The sequence below is a fragment of the Pholcus phalangioides genome, unplaced genomic scaffold, assembly GCF_987345545.1.
Source record: "Pholcus phalangioides strain wild (caught in Gottingen) unplaced genomic scaffold, Ppha-v1.0 ptg000016l_1, whole genome shotgun sequence".
NCBI lineage: Eukaryota > Metazoa > Arthropoda > Arachnida > Araneae > Pholcidae > Pholcus > Pholcus phalangioides.
The window spans coordinates 10023670-10042891 of NW_028301609.1; the positions used below are offsets into that span (position 1 = coordinate 10023670).

The window sequence follows — 19222 nt, forward strand, 5'->3', positions numbered from 1 at the left end:
CAACGAGTGTTGTCCGTTAGTTTTTGATAGACGTCCGATAGGTGATAGATTGGCGTTTTCCCTTATTTTCTCGTAGGGATCCCGATTTTTCCGGGCGATTTTATCGAGGAAAGATGATCGGAGTGAGTATCTCGTGTGGCGTTTTTTATATTCCTACCAGAACATCTTTCGCGGACTTGATAGAAACTCGTAGCGGGTTGGAATTATTGCACCCCACCTCTACACCATCCCGTAATGACATCCAGATCGATCGTCATAATTTTCCCATATAATTAATCTACCGTGATTTCTTGCTTATCTATACAAATCTGCAATTTTAAATCGATCGTCACCAAATTTTGCATGTATACCAAGCGGGACCCGACTTGAACGATAGGCTACTTTAAAAATTAGTCAGCAGGGCAAATGCCCGAAGTGGGCAAAAAACTGTCGGGCAACAATGGTTACCGGGCCTCAACAATCACTTTTCGGAATGTTTATTTTAGTTACCGTGGTTTCCTAGAAATGCGTCTCAGACGTGTATATGCCTTTACAATGGTTTCTCATTTCTCTAATCCTGTTAGTATATGTATAATAGTTTATGCCATTGTAATGGTTTGCCACTCTTCAGTCCTCCCAGTAATGAGGCTTTTTGAATTGACACCATAATCATCATCAGCATCACTTTGAGGGTCAAGCAAAGGATGATCCCCATAGAAATAAGTGTTAAAATTACCGATTTCACTGCAGAAATGCGGAAATTCAGTGGGGTTTTCCACCACATCAATAATTTTAAAAATTGTATTGAATTCTCGATTTCTGAAATATTGAGTTCGCTTAGAGATACGAAACCCAAAAAATTAAATATGAAGTAATTAGCCGGACCTACTTTGGAGTTGGATATTCATGCAATAACATTGATTTCAGCTTTTTATTTACATCTTCCCAAGCATGAAAATGTCTCCGTTTTGTCTTTTAATATTCAACTGCATAAATTCATATAGTTTAGACCAGTGGTTCTCAACCGGGGCTCCGTGTGAACTTCCAGGGGCTCCGCGGCCACCACTCAAGGAAAATAAAAACCTAGTAAATTTGAAAAAAAAAAAAAAAAAAAAAAAAAAAAAAATATATATATATATATATATATTTTTTTTTAATAATAAAAATAAATCAGTAACTAAAAAATAGGTCTACGGGGCTCCGCCATAGAAATTATATCCCAAAAAGGGCTCCACGAGTCAAAAAAGGTTGAGAATCGCTGGTTTAAACTGTTTTAAAATTATTTATGGGTAAGTTATTAAGTACATCGAAGAAATTTCGCAGCTTTAATTAAGCATTTTTTGAAGCAGAAATAGGCAGGTGGTTAACCTGAAGTTCGGGGGCAATCGAAATACCTAGATACAGGGTGTTTCGAAAAGAATCATTCGATTTGAAATACGTATATTATGAAAAATATTGAGCGCATAGAAACTCAAGATTAATTTTATTTTACATGGCTAATCATAAAGGTCTTTTTACAAACCAAATTAAAGGTGCTTAATTTGTCCACCTTGGGATGCACGGCATATGTCTATACGGTAGTCGAATTCGTCCCAAACTTTTGCGGGCATGTTCTCTTCCACGGCTGCTGTTATGCGTGTCTTCTGTTCGGCTAGTGTAGCTGGAAGGGGAGGCGCATGAACGTAGTCTTTTATAAACCCCCACAAGAACAGATCGCACACAGTGAGGTCCGGCGATCTTGGGGGCCAGTGATGTTTAATTGAATCGTCAGGTCCCGTACGGCCGATTCATCATTTAGGAATGCGATTGTTCGAAAATTCTCGAACTTCCAAGCTCCAGTGCCCCGTCCTGCTGGAAAATGAAATCATCCGAATCGGTTTCTAACTTTCCCTAACGTCTTCCTATAGTGACGGCAAATGTATGCGACGTTAAAAAAAAGTCCTCCTTCGATTCTTTATCAGGTGACTAGATTCAAATTTCTTTTTCCGAGAGACTTTCTCAAGGGATCTATGAAAGGAAGGATCGTAATTAGTGATACACACTGGACTGCTCGATTCTAACTCCTCACTACAGGATTTTAGCTTGAAGGGATTTCCCGTTTTAGAATAAAGTAATGAAAAAAAAAGGAACGATTGAGCATTTTGCAACCAATAATGTGGGAAAGGAAAGTTGAGTCGTCCCGTTTTACCAATACCCGTTTACAATGGGTCACCGTACTTGCAAACGAGATTTCGTTCGGATACAATTATAATTTGGTTATTGTTATCAAAACCCCGATGTGATCACATTTAGCGGCGTGGACTGTATTTGGTTACATAATACCGAATCGAAAAGAAGAATTGATTGAATTCCACTGTGCATGCCAACGAATGTTCATCAATGAGGTTTTCCCAGATGGCATTGCTCATCGCAATCACGAAGTCGAAGGACAAGGGTGAAAAATCAATGAGAGCATGAAATTCGTCACGTCGTGTCTGAGTCGATGGCACTCTACCTGTTATTTATCTACTTACATTTTATCGTCCAGATCGAAGGAACGCTTTTGTGAGTATATCTCTGTTACACGTGCATCCTTGAAAAGAGGAAATGCTCGAGAGATATTACGAGGCATTCGTCACGTCTTCCTTCGCCAATATTTGCATTGCATAATCAAGACTTTATACACAGTTGTGACTCCTCTTTTCCCTCTTCCTCAAGTTGATTTTTGAAAACGTCAGTTCATGCCGGTATTTGATACTAATGGCATTTGAAAAAAAATAAAAAATCTGTTTTTAGATTTAAAAAAAATGTGTATGTAGCACATTCATAGGCGATGAATGACCCTTGGGGGAATCGCCCCCCCCCCCCTTCCGCTTGCGTACGCCAATGAACACATTAAAAAGTACTCGTGGGCTGATGAGGTGTACGCAAAGTCATTAAAACAAAAGGTTACTCAACTTTTTTCATGAAGCGCAGGGTCACTTAATTTCTTTTTTAAAGGTATTACATGGGCCACTTGAGTTATTCAGAAATGCGCCTTGTGCTACTCAGGTGACCAGGGAATGTGCGGACCTGAAAAAACGGGCCGCTTGAGTGATCTGGAAATGTGTAACGGGAAATTTAAGTGCAAATATTTATCTGCAAATGTACTACTGCATGCCTCTTTGAACTGGAGGTGTGCCGCGGGTCACTCAAACGATTTGGAAATGTTCTGCTGGGCTCACGTTATGCAAACATTGGCATCTTAAGTGATCTGGGTATAAGCCGTGAACCACTGAATTAATCTGGACGTGTACAGATTTCCAGATCACTTGAGGGATCCGCGGCCAATTTCCAGATCACTTGAGTAACCCGCCGTGCATTTACAGATCACTTGAGTCACCCGCGACACGCTTACAAACCTATGAAGTGATTTGCACTTTTCTAAAAGTTGAGCACCCTTGCATAGACGTACGCAGAATTTTCTCAAGGAGGTGGGTGAGTTTCAATTTATTTTTCTTTTCAATGAGATTTTTTACGTTTTTTCCTGCAAAATAATACTATAATCTTGGCTTGAGGGAGGGGGGGGGGCTTAGAACCCCAAAACCCCCCTTGCGTACGCCTATGCACTCTTGTATTGGGGATTGTGGAGGATTCCGTACCCTTTCCGTCTAATAATAAGATTCTTATTGTAAGATCACATGTTCTCGTACAGTGTCTATGGAACACAAAAGTATAATGAGCCCGGTGTTTAACATTATATTCTGTACATGCGTATTTGTATTTTGTATACATTTAATAATGTTTTTCTTTTTCTGTTGCAGGTGAGTTATTTTTCCTGATTAAACAGCCGGAAATTTGTGAAAATGAAGGTAAATTTACTATTTCTGTGACGTGTGTGTGTACTTAATTGACATTTCGTAGTAGGAATTCCTATGGTGAAACAAATAGCGTAATTCTTCGGAAAAAATTTCCGTGTTTGCTTTTTTTTTTTGGACAAACATTGTAGAGGTGTAATTAACCCCCAAACGGAAAAAAAAAAAAAAAAACGTTTTTTCTACGCACTTATTACAAGTTTACATCTCTCATCAGTTTTGGCTCCTCCCTGGATTCATCGCATGCTAAATCATCCTCCCTGGTTGCTGTAATCATTCTTCAAAAGAAGAAAAACCGAGTGTTCTAGTTTTTTCACTATTAACTTCCTTCGGAAAGAGAAAGAAATGAAGGAAAAAAAACTGTGTGTTAATTCGTGTTTTTTTGGGTGTTCAAAGAACCTCCTTTTTTCGACAGCGATCCTAATTGCCCCTGTAAAAAAAAAAAAAAAAAACGTAATTTTTCCTCGCTCTTAAACACTGCTGTCGTAGCCCAGGGTGTAACCAGAATATGTTCAAAAAATAATAATAAACGTTATATTCTACTATGTATTTGAAGATCTGAACTTTAACCTTACCACCCACCCCAGCACGAATTCCTAAGAAGTGACTGATCGGGATATTAGGGGGCTATAGGAGAAAAAGAGGGGCCTTGGAAGGATCCTATATTTTCGAATATTTCTTAGAAAATAGGCTGAAAGTGCAAAAGAATTCTGATTCTTTGTATCTTGTATCGTATCTAGTTTTCGAAGGAAAGGGGGGGGGGATACTCTGTGAATAAATGAGAAAAAATGTGTCTGGGGGTGTAAGGATGGTCACATCCCCTGGGATTATAGTGGGGCTTCGAGAGGGATTAACGGGCCGCTTGAAAAGAACTAGAGTGGCATGCATATTGAGGGTGGGGAAAAAAATGTCTATAGAGAATTGTTATGTAATGGATGAGTATAACTCCCTCTATCACTGGGTGTATAATGTACTTTGAGGGGCAAAAAATGCTGATCTGTATTTTTTGGGCTGTGAGTAATAGAATATTTTTCTCTTATTGACTCTCTTATATGGGATATTGGAGTTGATCAATAGTGCATTATGATCGGTTGGTAGGGTTTACACATCAAAATTTTGGGATCGTCATGTCTGGTATGTAGATCGGTCAGGTACTAGTGTAACATGCTTTCTGGAAATTTACCGATATTCACTACGACGAGTGTTTCCTGACTTTGATGTGCGAATGGTCGCAAGCTTCTCCCTGTGAAAGGCTTGTCACAGAGAGCAGGTGGACCAGATCCGCTACATAGAATTTGCCATCTCCAAATTTTAGGATTTTCCGCTTTTATCGTTCCTGATTTGAATGGTAGATAGTACTTTTCTCCCAAACATGAAGGTATACCTAAAAAATCCATGTTGACATTAATTAAGTTAGTGGTTTCTGACCTTTCATGCTTCGGGTACCTGAAGTGTACTATGGTAATGAGAGTTATCCATTTCCACAAATACGCGGGGGTGTTTATTCACTCCCTAGAAATGCGGAGAACGTTACTCGCCTTCTAGAAATGCGTGGAAGCGTGTTGCTCATCCCTGTAAGTCAGCGTTGCTAAAAATTTGAGTCCTGTCCCCTAGTCCCCCAGGGATGTCGCGGCGAGCTGGAGATATTGACTTCTGTGCCTATTTGTGTTTTGAAGTGGATCTTTTATATGAGAAAATATTACCACACTATTCTGGGAAGCTGCAGATGAACCATGAATCGGGCAAGGAGCCGCGGGTGACGAAAGTTTGAGAAACACTGCTATAAGTGCATTAAGAGCCGTGCTCATTACTAAGAAATGCACTAGGAGTGGTGCGTATGCCTAGAAATGCGTTGGTAGCATGCGTTGCGCACCGCTTAAAATTTATTGGGAACCGTGCTTATTCTAAAAATGCATAAAAGGCCGTGCTTACCCCAAGAAATACATAAAGAGCCGTGCGCACCCCTAGAAAAATGCTTAGGTGTCGTGCTCTGCGTAGCCCTAGAAATGCATTGGGAGTCGTGCTCATCCCCCCATAAGTGCGTTAAGAGCCCCGTGTGTCTCCAGAAATGCGTGGGTATACCATGCGATCAGAGAAATGCATCAGAGGTGGCGTTAACCCTCATAAATTCAATAGGAGCCGTTGCTTACACTCTACACTTGCAATAAGAGTCATGCATACCGCCCAAGAAATGCATTAACAGCCATGCGTATTTCTAGAAATGCGTTGGTAGCGTACATTGCGTACCTTTGGAAATACATTAGAGGAGTCTTCTTTACCATTAGAAAGATGCGTAGGATAGCCGCAAATACCCCTAGAAAAGAAGGGAGAGCGTTATTCACACCCTGTTTTAGAATGCGTTGTTCATGTCTTGTACTCTTCGAGAGTACTCGTACCTCTGAGAACTACCTCGCCTAACGTAGTCACAAACTTTTGTCACCCGTGGCTCCTTTGCTAAATTCATGATTTATCTCCGGTTCCCCAGAATAATTTTGGAAATGTTTTCACTTTTATAAAAGAACCACTTCAAACATTAAGTATGCACACAAATGAATTTTTCCAGCTCGCCTCGACGCCCCTGGGAGCAGCGATCCACAATATGAGAAACACTGCGTTAGGGAATATACAATGTTTCTCGGCACGTACTATAACTCACTGAATATACCAGGCTGCTTTTACAGAACACGTGAGAACCCAATATAATTTTGCGTTCGTAGACATCATGACCGGACGGAGAAACATCACGCTGTCGTGATGAGCATCCCACCAGGCTCTCGATACTAGATTTGAAATGGTGGAGAAAACAACTCGGAGAAAATATTTTTAAAAAAATATATAAAATAAAATCCGTCACGTGTCCGACTCGGCAATTGGAATCTAAATCCGGTCCGAATCGAAGAAATCCTAGGATTATATAATCGATCCTTTGTCTCTTTTCTTCGAGTTTCTTCTCTCTTGCGTAAAAACAGTCGTTTTCTTCTCTCTCTCCCTCCTTTCTATTGCACGTGGTCGAGTTCTCAGATAACCCCCCCCCCCCCTTGGCATCGACCGGCTTCTTGTTTTGTATTCAGTAGGAATATTTCTCCAAGACGAAATAATCTTCCCTGGAGGAGGAAAGAAATTCTTCTGATCTAGGAGAAAATCGCCCCCAAACATCCTCCTCCTACTCTTCTTCCAGAGCAAGACAAAATTTTGGCTTTCTTTGTTGCCAAGTTCAAGGAAAGGAGAACCAAGGTTAAAAAAAAAAAAAAAGTGATTCTGTCGTAACCGACACTGCAATGCGTTCTTGTGTTCGCCCCCCCCCCCAGTTTTTCCTTTCCTTCATAACCCTCACCTTATCTGAAATGCATCACGTTCTTGGAGAAGAGAGAGCCTGGAGATAAAGCATATACAGCAGAATAATGTTATATATATATATATATACTGTATAAGGTCCTTATGGCTTAGGATAACCCCCGAGTCAAGCAGCAGCAGCCGATATGCAGTAGGATTTTTTTTTTGCTTTCAGCTCCCTTGTTTGAGAAATTTGAGCCCTGGAATGTCAAGTTTTTTGACTGGGTGGTTGGATCTCGGTTCATATATTGTTTGACCCAGTCAGGGTGATGTTACCCTGGTGTTTTTTTTTTGTTTTTGAGAGAGTATGGGGTATGTGGAGATGGGATTAAATGCAGTGTCCAGTGACGTTTCACGAAAAGTGATATGTCTCGCGTGAGTAAGCGCCTTTTTAGTTTCCTGTACAAACAATTATTGTGGAAACCTCAGTGGATTTTGAGCTGCTTGAAATCGGCTGTCTTGAGATCATCACGGGGGGACCTCGGGCCAAATGGTTTATCTGAAGCCCTACCTGGCAAATTATAGGAAATTTCAACCAGATCTATATTTTGTGCTGCCCCCCATCTCTTGAGGCCCCCCGGGTCGTAGCCGGGTGGGACAATGCGTTAAGATGGCATTGCTTGAAATTTCAGGCTGGCTCCATCCACCACCTTTGTATGTACTATAGCCAATCGTAAGACGGCTTTATATTTTCGTGGGTTCATCGAGGGCCTGAAAACCATTTTTCTGTGCAAATTGACGTCTAATTGTTGAAAAAAAAGCTGAATAGGGAATAGCAATTGACTGTAGCGATAACACTGAAGTCATATTGCACAGTGACGGCGGATTATGTGTCGGCCTGAGTTTCCATTGGCTATAGCTAATCGTTATCAGCAACTGGAAAAATCTAGGCCGACTCATTATATCATCCTCCAATAATGAACAGTATGATGTCAGTATCATCGCTACCACCAATACCACTCGATGACTTTTTGACAACGATTAGGTGTCTGTCACTTTGAGCAGAAAACTTGTTTTTCCACCCTCGATAAGCCCGCTAGGGTATATAGTCGCCTTAGCCAATCGTAGGGAGCCTAGACCAAAAAAAAAATGGTTTTGCTGCTCCAAGTGACGTCTAAATCGTTATAAGGAAAGCAAGCTGTGGCAGGAACAGCCATTGGCTATATAACCAGGCCGACTCATAATCCGCCATTAATGCGCAGTGTGACGCGAGTACTACCGCTACAGTCAATAGCTGTCCTCTATGCCTTTCAAAATAACGTCTAATCGGCTAAAAGAAATTCAGCGGGCTGCTCAAGTGAACTGTAAGATGGTTCGCGGGCCGCTTCAGTGATCTTGAAGCATGTTGCCAGCCACTGATGGTGTGCCGAGGGTTGCTCAAGTGATTTGGAAATGTGCTTTGGGGTCGCTTAAGTCAGTGGTTCTAAACCTTTGGAAACCCGCGGCCCGGTAGAATTACTTTTTTAAGTGGAAGGTCCTGTCGTAAACTCGCTTAACGGGAAATAAATGAGGGGGGGGGGGAATGAAATGATGGATCACCCCTAGTCCGGTTTGACTGATCTCGGGTCCCGGCGGTTGAAAAACACTGGCTTAAGTGATGGGGGATGTGCCTCGGACCACTCAAGCGATTTTATAATCTTTTGTAGGCGCGCGGGCAACACCAGATTACTCCGAGGACCATATTTGTCCCGAGCATGGTATGTATTAACGTATCAAAATCTTCAAAACGAGTTACATATAAACTGGCCAGACCTCAAAATGAAACGTGTCCGTACCATATTTGAACTTTCACCTCTATCTAAAGTATAGATCTCTCTCGTCTCCACATCTTTACCTCGTTTCTTATATGCGAACGTTATCGAGTTTATTCCAGTGTAACGAGATGTAAAAGACGTACGTATTCAGGTTTGAACTTCTATGGCCGAGTGTCAACGATACAACCCTCCCTCGCCCCTCATTCTTTTTCCCTTTTAATTTAAAGGTTTCCATACGCAAACAAGGTGGATGGTGATGGATCGATGAGATGAAATTTAATCATTGACTCTATCATTATTACGAGTTTATTGAGCGTTTGTTTCCGCTTGAAAAGGCATTGGAGGGAGAAAAAAAAACATTTCTGTTTATGGAACTAGTACTAATAATGTGGTAGGGAATGGAAAAGAAAAAATGGCGGAATGATCGAATCTCGGGTTCACTGAGCGAAAAAGGGGGGGGTGGGAGATGTAAACTCTACATTTTTGTTTTTTTATTATTCGAGATTAAAATCTCATCGGGGGAATTCCCTGAGAATCGTTTCGCAAAAAAACGCGAGAAAGAGAGAGAGAAATTATTATTCTTTGCATTTTTTGCATCCTTCTACTGTAATAGACGAGTAATCATTTGCAGGCATCTGGTATATGCGTATCTATCTGTTTTCGAGTTATATGCGGTCTTCTGAGGATCGCAACCTTTACAACTCTTCTTTTATTGGATGGTTCGAAAGCTTAGAGATCGAATTTTGAGTGCGATAATTCGTAAACTTCCAAACTCCAGGCACCCCTTCCCCCTGGTCATCGCTATGCATACTACTAAAAAGCAGGGCTTGACAAGTTGAAAGAAGAAAACTGGTTTCAGAGTAGCCAGAAAGGATTTCTGAGGAGCCAGGCATTTTTTAGAACAAAGAAAAGGTTTAAAATAGTCATTTTAAAACTTTTTTGAGATTTGGTAACCCCGGACAAGGGCTTCTTGAGACTAAAACCCTGGGCTGAGACTCATCCGTCATATTTCTTTGAAATGTGATATCATTATCGCTATAGCCAATCGATGTTTCCTATCCTGATTTTTTCAACGATTAGACGCAGATGGGGTGGAGGCGGCTCATTGTGTACAAAAAAGTAATTTTCATATTTTAATTGGTCGGACTCATTTTCACGTACTACGGAACCGGGGGGGGGGGGAAGGGGCAACCACCATCGCTTGGTTTTAACACATTTATCTAGTTCTTTTTTTACAAACCCACCATCCCCCAATCGTCCATCTCTAAAAATTTTTAATTCCCTATCGCGATGCCCTAATGTGCAGTCACTCCACTCCCACAGACCTCTGCCTCTTCACCGTCCCCGGAAAGGTGAGGGGCGATATCGCCCATTTTAGGAAGACTGATGCAACAAGATAATTTCCCGACAACGTAATTATACCTTACGCTAAGGGTGTTCAATCGTTAGTAGAGTGCGGGCCACTTCATTGATTTGAAAACGTATCGCGGGCCACTCAAATTATCTGGAACTGTGCTGCAGGCAACTCAATGATCTGCAAATGTGCCGCGAGTCACTTAAGTGATCTGGAAGTGTATTGCGGGCCATTTGAGTGATCTAGAAATGTGCCATTTAGCTTATTTTTTTTACAAAACCAAGTTCAACATCGCGGGCCGCATCAGATGATTCCGAGGGCCACGGGTTGAGCACAATTTCTTTTTACACCTTTACAGTGGATTGAAATTGGGGGGGGGGGATCATCACATTTCATCATCATGTTACCAGTATTATACATACATTCCTCCCTCTTCGGAAGGCATTCAAGTACAAAATGCTCGTTTATTTTCATAAAGGTATGATGCCGGGAACGGGTTTGACGTATCTATCGAGATAACGTTCAGCCAAGTATTCGGCTTTTTTGATTTATTAAATGCCTTCTCAACAGCCTTTTTCTTTCTTGCCCTCATGTCAAAAAAATGTTAAAAGGGTTATTTTATGTTATAATGCCCTGGCCCCTTCCTTATCTTCAGCTCTCTCTCTCTCTCTGTCTGGCAACTTCCCCTGAAACTGTTCAAAAGGATTTCATTTTCTAAAAAAAAGTAAATGGCAAAATTGGGGAAAAATATTTTACTTGTCAAAGGGATAAAAAGAATGAAAAAGAAGAAAAATCCCTTCAGTTTTTTTTTTTTTTTGTTGGAATATTTATTTACCTTGTGCAATGACTAATGAATGGGATCGAGACAAGCTCTGGAGCTATTTCATTATTCATGTGTGTCGTACATAAATCGTTGTTTGGCAGTCGGTCGGAAAGTGGCCGCTTTTGTGGCCCCTGTCGTGGGTTCTTCATGTTCTTCTTTCCTTGTTATACAAAAAAACTGGTTATCTTGAATTCTTTTTAGGAATTTTTCGGGCTTTTTTTTGCTAAATGGAATGAGAATTTCCATGTTCCGAATGACAGCTTAGAAATATAAATTGCTCGTCCCTTTTTTTTGTGTTGCTGATTTTCTATGAAGATTCCATTCCCTACTCGGACGTGTGTAAATGTTTATTAGTGCATTGATCTTAGTTCAGTGTTTGCGGCTTGTCGCTGAAAATTTGCACTTTTCGCTTGTTATGGGTCGGAAATTTTTTCCCATCGAAGTGAATTGTTCCGAAGGTACCGTAGAGCAGTTTTTTTCCCAACCGCCGGGCCCTGACATCAGTCAAACTGGGCTGTGGGTGGGTGGATCACCGTTGTTTCATTTTTTCCTATTTATTTCCTAGAAGTCGAGTGTATGATCGCGTAGGGCCGCTACTTGATACTTTGTACACTGCGATTCATTACTACTTTCTGTTATTTTTAAAGGACCAATGACATGAATTTTTTTGCATTTGATTTGCAATTGAATGAAATATTTTTTAAATTCATTTTTGAAAAATCGACATTCTGAAGCCTGTAAAGGTCGTGGCCAACCCTCAATCACTTACCGACCTTGTTGGCTCACCTGTTAAAATGCCACTAGACAAAACTTACGGCAGGGGGGTCTTCAACATTTCGGACATTGCGGGCCAAATTGAAAATTTCCCACGGGCTCATACCAAGAAATTTATGATTGAAAGAAGAATTCACAGATTTGCAAGAGCTCATGTAATTTAAATGACATCTTGTTGGGGGGGGGGGGTTGGCAACGAGACCCCCGAGTTAAACAGGGGCAAAAATAATTGAAGAATTGTTTTTGATCTTCAATTTTATTTATTTTATTAATTATCAATTTTGGTTACTTCTGAAATAACTTTATTCACTATTTTTTGAAAAGTTGCGAATTAGTTACTGATCAATTTTAAACTAAAATCACTTTGGTGATTCTGTAGTTATTTCGGTCATAATGAGATTATTTCCTTCTCAATTTTATGTCTTTAAATCATTTCTTTCAAAAACTATGCAATTATTCTTTTATTAATTGTGGAATAATTTCTATCACAAATTGTGAAATTACTCCTCCTATTGATTCGAAATTTGTTTTGTTTTTTTCGCTAATTCTGATCACTTTTTGATCATTTTTGATCTTGCATTTTGATCATTTTCTGCACACCTAATGTTTTAAAAATCCGAAAATTATTTCTCTCAGTAATTCTAAATTTTCATCAATTTACTATTCTGGAGGTTTTTTTTTCACTAATTCTAGATTTTTTTCTTTCAATAATTCTGGAATTTTTTCTTTCAATAATTCTAGAATTATTTCTTTCACTGTTTCTAGAACTAGTGAAATAGTTCTAACAATTCTAGTATTATTTCTTTCATTGTTTCTGCAATCACTTCTTTCATTGTTTCTACAATCACTTCTTTCATTGTTTCTACAATCACTTCTTTCATTATTCCTAGAACTACTTCATTAATTATAAATTATTTCTTTCATTGTTTCTAGAACTATTTCTTTCATTGTTTCTAGAACTATTTCTTTTGTTTCTAGAATTACTTCTTTACATTGTTTCTATTTACTGTTTCTAGAATTACCTTCCATTAATTCTAGAATTACTTCTTTCATTAATTCTAGAATTACTTCTTTCATTGTTTCTAGAATTATTTTTTTCATTGTTTCTAGAATTACCTTCCATTAATTCTAGAATTACTTCTTTCATTAATTCTAGAATTACTTCTTTCATTAATTCTAGAATTACTTCTTTCATTAATTCTAGAATTACTTCTTTCATTGTTTCTAGAATTATTTTTTTCATTGTTTCTAGAATTACCTTCCATTAATTCTAGAATTACTTCTTTCATTAATTCTAGAATTACTTCTTTCATTAATTCTAGAATTACTTCTTTCATTGTTTCTAGAATTATTTCTTTCATTGTTTCTAGAATTATTTCTTTCATTAATTCTGGCCCCTGGCCCACGGCTTTTTTGTTGCTTCGAAAGAAAGCAAAAAGGTTACAGAATTTCTACTCGAATTTGATTTAGTATTTTTTCCATAGTATGCATGTAAGTCACCCGTAATTTTAAAAATCAATCCATCCATATTATCACAGATTGGAGTAACCATTGTTTTTGAACGGTTCGATACGGATTTAGTTTCGTTTAAACCGAAAACAATGAGTTCCCTACTCCTGCTTCCCGCACGAAGATCTCTAGAGTTTTGGAAATTACGCTGTCTGTTTTCTTGTGTCCAAAAAAGTCGTTTATTTCTCGTGGTGGCTGCTTCATAAAATATGAGGTCTTTTTTTTTTTTTTTTTTTGACCCATTGTTCAGAAACGAATGTCATTTGACTCGTATGATGGTGTCTCGTCGTCCTGGATACCCGAATCGCCACCACAATATTACGACGACGACGGTCTTCCTATTTTTTTTGTTTTCCCTCATTGTTCGGTTGTCTTTTCCAAGTGTGGGGGGGCGGGGATATGCCCATTGTGTTTTGTTGGTGGTTATGAGGGTTAGTTATGGATGTAAATGCGGTTATGCAATTTTTTCTTTTTTTTTTTAAGGTTACTAGATAGAAAGAAGAGAAAATTCAGCGGTTTAAAACCCACTCCGAGGAAATTCCGAAAGGGTTAAACGCGATGGAATCCTAGATTTTGTAACGTTAGTCATCTCTGTTGTTTACTCTTTGAAAGAAATTCATTGTTTTTCCGAATCGTAACCGATACCTTCCTCTGTGCTGTGATGTCTCGCTGTCCTCAATATGTCTTCTTGGAAGAAACTCTTGGTATTTGGTCGGTACGTTAAAAGCAAGTGGTTGTTTGTTTTTTTTTTTTTTTCAAGGATGCTGCTTGCCGTGCCCTCAATGAGGCTGGATCGGCTAGACCTCCGAGGATTAAGTCATTGTGAGGGTGGGGGTCTCTGCTGTTCGGATCCTCGATACGCTGGATTTGTTGTTTTCACATCACTCGCTGGAATGTTAATATTAATGACGTCAAGATGTTCAGTCAATCAGAGTTGGCATCAAATTCTTTCGTAAGATTTCAATTACCGTAGTCCACAGGGCTTCACAAATCGGGAAAAAGATCGAGGCCTCTACCAAATATGTTTAAGACCCAAGTGCATATTTCTTTTGCTTGAGCTTGTAATAACACATTGAAAATTTTAGGTGCCAATCAGAGGCGTATGCGGGGGGGGGGGGGAAATGTTGCCCAACTCCACCAAACTGATTAAAAGTTAGAATATCGAGAAATAATTGAAATATGGAGAAAAAATAACCTTTTTATATGCTATATATAAACCAATTTCTGTTAATTTAAATGCTTTTTTTGAAGGGTGGTAACTCAAAATTTCTTTGGAAGAAAATTTTTGTGCCCCCTCCAAAGGTCGACGTCCTTGGTGCCAATGCTAATTTTCAGTCGCTATGGTGGTCTGGCGCTTGATATATGTCAAGCCCAGCCTTTCGACTGGACCAGCCTTTTCCTACATAGTTCAGTCTTTTGAAGATTTCTCAGGTAGGAAATATTCGGCTCGAGTCTTTATAAATAAGGTTCGATTCCGGATCCCAGGGGCTTCAGTTAACCTCTATCAAGGGCCGTATTAATATCGTAAAACCAATACGGTAATTGATGCTTTGGGATTCCGTACTTACCTAGAAACAACAGCTTACATATTTCCATACAGTATTTACTTTCGAAAATCATATTACCAGATCTCATAATGTAGGCCCTTTATGGGCATGAGGTTCCGGGATCAGGCGTTAAGGGTTACGATAACCCTGGTTCTACTCGAAGTTTCGCTGGATTCTGAGAATAGTCGCACTTTTCCCACCATATTTTAATTGAAAGCTTCATTCATTCACATCCGAATTCATCTTTTTCACAACTCGCTGTGGTCTTTATAATCACTTGTCATGGCACCTCTTCCATTTGATTTTCACCAGCTCAGAATATCCCAGTACGGCGAGAGACCGGTTGAGAACCCCTGGTCTAGTTGAGTTGAAAAAAAAAGATCCTGTAAAAGGTCTTTTCAAAGACATCGACAAATACGCATAACGTATTTTTACAAACTACAGTCGGCCCCCTTAATCGATTATCAACGATTCCAGCACACAATATCAAATTAAGCGGGGTATCCGAGTATGCGGGAAATTGCCATTTTACAACGTTAGTATAGTTTTTATATTGAAAACTGGGGATGAAGGATCAATATTAATGAAGCTTTTCAAATAAATCGGACATGTAAAATAAAACGAAAATTACATTTAATTACAAACATACACAAAACCTAAGATTATTACTTTTGGTTAAGAAAATTAGTGCCCTCTATTGGCTCAAAGGTGAACAAAAAATAAAATAATTAAATGTACGTATTGAAGTTAACTTGAATAGTGGGAGGCCAGTACCTACTCTCAAATATATTCGCTTATAACCTAGTAACATGATTTCCATTAATTCCGAATGTTTCATTCAATAAAAACATTGCGTGTATAGTGGTTGATGTGTATTAACAGTTGAAGTGTGAAGCATAATATTTGATTAAGCGGGGAGAAGTCGTTGAAATTATCGTATTGAGCGGGGAACTTTGTCTCTACGGGAGGAATTTTGGTGCCCGAGGATTTCATCTGTTTATCCGATTTAGCGGGGCCGAGTGTAAATTCCGATTCGAGTTCCATAATCGTTCGTGCAAATATTATAGAGGAAGCACCATTTTGAACGTGTTTTGTGCTCTGGAAGTGACTTATGCCAAGCCTTTTCCCGAAACAAAATCGTAATTATACGAGTGTGGGAAATAGCATATCGTAAATGGATGTTGGAAAAAGTCACGGGCAAAAGCCTTTTGGAGAGAGAGAACTTTTTTTCATCGAACAAGTTCTGTCTCTTTTTATTTTTTTTTTCCGTCTATGCCAAATGCGGCACGTGACAATTTTACGAATGGAGTTGCCGCCGCAGAAAAAAGGGTTTCTTGTGCACTGGGCTGCATATCCTCCTGGATTTCGGCTGCTTGCAAATGACAAAAGAAATGCAAGAACAAAAAGAGAGCAAGTTTGTTTGTTCGAGATGCTGAGAGACGAGATATTAGAGGGCATCATCCCTCGTGGTCCTTGAAAAAAAAATGAGTCAAAAGAGAACGTGTCTATGTTTAAGGGATTTGCCTAAATAATGACTCTGTTCTCTGTCTTGTTTCCCTTTTTATACATCTTTTCCAGCGTATTTTCCATGCATTTGATTGCATAAAGTGGTCGTTGAGCTTTGATTTACACGGGCGGTGTTCGAAATATGAGACGGATGGTCTATGAACTGTGAGGAGGAGATTTGTAATGGAGCTTCTCTACTGTCGTGATCCTAAATTTATTCTAGGCGAGGAATCTTCTCAACCGCTTTTCAAATTGCGAGCACTGACGTACAGGGTGCTCCATAAATTCATAGATAGTTTATAAATTCATAATTGAAGGATGAATGCGGTTTGAGAAGAAGTTATTCTCACGAAGGGGGAATTACTTATGGAAAAGGGAAAATAAATATTAGTTCAAATTTTTGTCGACAGAGGACGCTGCAAGAATGCAGATCAGGAGTGATTGGACGCAGACTTTTCCTCAATCTCTTCTGTATCCGTAGCGTACTTCAAGCTTCAGCCGGTGATTCGTAGCTGAGGTAAACCAACTTCACCAATAGTGTCCTCCAATGTCAACATCACAATGAAAACCTCACGCAAGCGCCAGAAACAAAAAAAATTCAGATATGAGCCTTTGAACACATCTTATACAGAACATCCGTACACCATCTGATGTAGCTCGCGACCTCAAACCGAATTTGTGAAAATTTGCTTGGCGGCACTTGATATAACTTGAGTGACCCACGGCACATTTTCAAAGCACTTGAGTGGTCCATGACACGTTTCACGTTTTCAAACCATTGAAGTGACCCACAGTTCCTTAAATATTGAGCAAGCTTGACATAGGTGATCCTCTCCACTAATGATGGGCACGCACTGGCGTTCTTGACTCCAGTTATTGAAGTCCATTCCGTATCTCACTTTTAAGATTTCAACATACGAACGGGGGGAATGGAGTGGATGAAATTGAACTGGTATTTATCACCTGAAGATGAAACGGGAAAGTATGAATCGGAATATCACCGTCGGAATAACAAGCAAGACCTCCCCTAAGCACGAATTAGTGCATAAACTGGACCACTTTTTGGTGTTCGCGAAGATGCTTTTAACAAGAACTAATTCCATTGTAAGAGAAGAAATGCTTTCAGGTACATATAAATTTATGCTGTTGTGAATGAATATTAGAGACTCATTTCCCGTACAAGGATCCAAATAGGTTTTGTCCCGATATCTCTCGGTGTGAGAAATCAGTTATTTCTTCGGTCTGTAATGATGACTCCAGTTAATATTTCTTTTACGAGCCCGATGATCCATGGATTCGTGTCCCGACCCAACCTTAATTGACCACGATGTGCTTTTTGGGAAAGCTACGAGTTACAACGCACAGTCATCGGGAGGGAGGGAGGGAGGGAGAGAGAGAGAGAGAGAGAGAGAGAGAGAGAGAGAGAGAGAGAGAGAGAGAGAGAGAGAGAGAGAGAGAGAGAGAGAGGCAGAATGATTCGAAGTAAATGAAGCTTTTGTGTGTGTGTGTAGTATATGCACAGCCAGACAGAGAGAGCAGTTCATTCGAAATGGGGTCATGCAGTCAGCAGATACGACATCATTAAGGGGGGTGCTCGGGCTCTATTCACTCTCCTCGTACTAACCATTGCGTGACGTACACATACACGTGGGGGTGTGTGTGTATACACGTATGAAATTTTGCTAGGAAGAGTGGAATAATCGTCCCGAGCCAGCAGAACTCGCACAAAATGCATTAGCTTCTCTTCTCCCTACCGAGGGGGGGGGGGGGGAGAGGAGTCAGTCATCTTTTGAGCAATATGGCACCTCTTTAAAAGGGAGGGGAAAGTTGTGTAAGATACGTGGCACCGTGGCAATTAAGAGAACAGTGGTTCTCCATCTCTCCCTTTTCATCGAAAGTGCATCATGCTAATGCCATACCGAGGAATTTTCGCTTATTACTACTAGGAAACAACTTCTTCATCCATAGAGCCAATTAGCAAGGGTGCTCGACGTTTAGGAGAGTGCAGACCACTCAATCAAGTAATCTGAAATTGTGCCGGAGGTCACTAAATGATCTGTAAATGTGCCGTGGGTCACTTATGTGCTTTAAAAATGTTCGGCGGGTCACGCAAGTTATTTGTAAGTGGGCGACGGGGGTCGCTTGTGGCGCGAGTCATTTAATTGAATGTGGGCGCGGGCCGCTTGAATGATCTGGAATCGTTGCCGTGAAAGACTGAACCTGATCTGTAAATTTTCCGCTTGAGTAATCTGTAGCTGTGCCACGGGGTATTCGTGGGTCGCTTAAGTGCTCCAAGACTGGAGGAGCACTCCCTCTGCTCGCAGGAGTACTCCTGAACTTCATGGGTCTGTTGAGGGCTCTGGAACTACGCCATGGGCCACTTATGTGCTCTGAAAATATTCCGCGGGGTCAGTCAAGTGATCTGTAAGTTGGCAACAGGGTCACTTGAGTGATCTGGAACTGTTACGCGGGTCACTTGAGTGTTCTGGAAATGTGCTGCGGGTCGCATAATTGATCTGGAAATGTTCTGCGGTCCGCTTGAGTGACCTGTAAATGTGTCACGGTGTCATTTGAGTGTTCTGAAACTGCCGCGGGTAACTCAAGTTATATGTGCCGCAGGCCGCTTGATAGATCTGTAAACGTGCCGCGGGTCACTCGAGTGCTATCGAACTGTGCCACTGGTCACTTAACCGATCTGTGAATGTGGTGCGGATCATTCAAGTGTTCTGGAACTGTTCTACGCCGACTTGTAAATATGCCGTGAGTCATTTGAAGCCGCGGGCCGCTGAGTGATCTGGAAGTATGTCACT

The 19222-nt window shown here is 40.3% G+C and overlaps 1 protein-coding gene across 1 annotated transcript in view; it reads left to right on the forward strand.

Moving 5' to 3' along the window:
• Positions 1-19222, forward strand: part of LOC149075023 (Krueppel-like factor 7) — a 178027-nt gene that overhangs the window by 78464 nt on the left and 80341 nt on the right. The gene's annotated exons all lie outside the window — the stretch shown is intronic.